This window comes from Montipora foliosa, chromosome 14 (genome assembly GCF_036669935.1).
Source record: "Montipora foliosa isolate CH-2021 chromosome 14, ASM3666993v2, whole genome shotgun sequence".
NCBI classification, from domain to species: Eukaryota; Metazoa; Cnidaria; class Anthozoa; order Scleractinia; family Acroporidae; genus Montipora; species Montipora foliosa.
In genome coordinates, this window is record NC_090882.1 from 15,780,494 (window position 1) to 15,782,993 (window position 2,500).

At 38.4% G+C, this 2,500-nt stretch overlaps 1 protein-coding gene across 1 annotated transcript in view; it reads left to right on the forward strand.

The window, feature by feature from the left end:
- The first annotated feature begins 2,497 nt into the window (after nucleotides 1–2,497).
- Nucleotides 2,498–2,500, forward strand: part of LOC137984888 (phospholipid-transporting ATPase ABCA3-like) — a 47,927-nt gene continuing 47,924 nt past the window's right edge. The window contains exon 1 of the mRNA XM_068832221.1: nucleotides 2,498–2,500. This exon is cut by the window's right edge and continues 150 nt beyond it. The gene's annotated coding sequence lies outside the window, so the exon portion shown is untranslated.

Here is a 2,500-nt window from a genome sequence, read left to right on the forward strand (position 1 = left end):
TAAATATTCCAAATGTTCGAACGGTAAATATTCCTTATTCTTTTTTAAGCCGTTAATTCGTTATTCATCGTCTTCAAAACATTGAATAACATTCAACAAACATTGAAAACATCATTATTCGTTATTCAAAACATTTGTGGACAATTGTTTTTGCAAGGGCAAGCTGCACAAAGTGGAAGCGCCGGATCTTGGCAGATCTAACCAGCAAATAATTTGTAGATTTAAAACAAAATAATCCTGCAAGGTTGGTTGTACGGCTGTGAGGATATATATATTTTTGATTTACCAATATTTCGTCAGGCACGCCCTGACTTCTTCAGGGAGTTAATGACCAGCCTTGCAGTATTACTTTGCTTTAATTCAAAACATTGCAGAAATCAAAGAGCGCGCATTTTGCAATGTTTTCATACCTGCTGTCATTTTTGCAACTCCTCTAACTGTCAAACAATAAGAAATCTATCAGTATATGACAGAAATCAACTGAGGCCTTACACTATTGTAAAAACGTGATGGATGGGGGATGAAGAACCTTCGCTGATCAACAGCATCAGGAAGTTATATTTGTGCGTCACCCAAGGACGGAGAAAAATCTCTTACCTGGGTGGGAATCGAAAGGAAAGGAAAGGAAAGGAACTTTATTGAAGTGTCTATCTAATCTTCTAGCGCCGTAGAGCAATAATCGGGGACACTGTAAATTGAAATTAACAAGTTAACGCAAATGAAATCAAATTTTAGTTTTTGAGGAGAGGGGAAATCCGGAGTACCCAGAGGAAAACCTCTCGGTGCAGAGTAGAGAACCAACAAACTAAACCCACATATGACGCCGAGTCTGGAAATCGAAGCCGGGCCACATTGGTGGGAGGCGAGCGCTCTCACCACTGCGGCGCCATCCCTGCATCCCGAGATCTAACTACGACTAGCTGGATAGACCACCGTTGCTCTACCGAGCGAGCTACAAGGCCAGACGTTTAGATATATTACTGAGGACAACACTCATTTACATAAGAAATCTAGGAGGTGTGGGAGCAAGAAACACTATTTAACGTGAGGTAATGCACGGGCGCCCAAATTCACGCGGATTAGCTTCACCGGCATAAACATTTCCTCTGATAGGTTTATCTGTGTAAAGCACAATCGACAAAACGCATACACAATTAAAGAAATCGCCTTCACCGATTGGAGGTTGGCCATGAATCCTTGAGTTTTCCATAGCGTTTTGTAAAGAGATAAGAAACTCAAAAATTGATTTCGATTTCTCCAGCAATAAATCGGCGTTCTTCTGTAGTCGTTCAGTTCTTTGGACTCACTTTTAAAACAAAAGGTATACTTGATGTATTCCGCTAAGCTGCTTTGGCAATAGAAAGCGCTTTTCCGCTCTGTATTTTTTAATATTTTACATCATATTTGTTATTGTGTGCATTTTTACAAACACGAAATTCTGAGAATTGGCAATACAGGTATTGGAGAATTGTCTTTTGCATTTTTGAAGAAGGACATATCCTGAAGAGCGATTCATCCAGTCGATCTTAGATCTTCAATGCGTACTGGCTGGAGAATCAGTATATATAATAATCTATTCGTGTGACTCGTATTCTTGAAGTTTTTACTTGAGGCTTTTTGATGAGCCGTCATTTTTCATGACGTTTACGGCAAAAGGCAAACGGAATACGGCACGCTCCTGCTTATCATAGAAGCGTGAAAATTCTCTCATTTTAACTTGTCTCGTTCCTTTGAGAAGTTGCTTGATATATGGAGCTAACAGGACAGAAATGAGCTAATATCAAGCAGGGTTCTTACATTTTTGGCAAAACCCTAATTGCCTTTTGCCGTAAACGTCATGCTTAACCTCTCTAGACTCTCTATTACTTCAGAAATCTCCGAGGTATCAAACGGTGTGCAAACTATTTAATAAAAATAAAACAACATGCGTTTACATGTTATTATCGTACAAATGTTGTTAAAATGTAGATATACGCGGAAGGACTAAATAACAAAAATACATTTGACGATTGATCAAGTGAATTCTTTTTGTGTAATAAATGACACCTGCCCGGTAACGACGTCAGCATCGCAACCAGTTTACGAATGATTGTTTACAAAGTGGTAACCATAAACAAACGATCACCTGTTTGCGACTAACTGAAAGAACATGAATTAAACCTTAAAATTTTCTCGAGACATATTGGTAAGATATTTTCTCTTCCTTGATACGAATTTAGGGTATCCCACAATTGCGATTATAACTTCTTGAGTTAAAGTATTAAAAAAGCTAGAATCCCGAAGTCTTAGGAAACTGGGAATGAATGTAAAACGATTATAGTGAAGTGAGAACTCTTTTTGAACGAGTCGATGGTCGAAGATTTCTGCAAATTTTCTGTCTCAAAGAATCCTAATTTTAAGAGTCGATGTTTTTAAAAACTATTAAGATGGAAAAGAGTTCCGCATGTTCCCATTCTCCCATTCTGATTGGTTGCGTGTGCAGGGTTCAGAAAATTGAAGT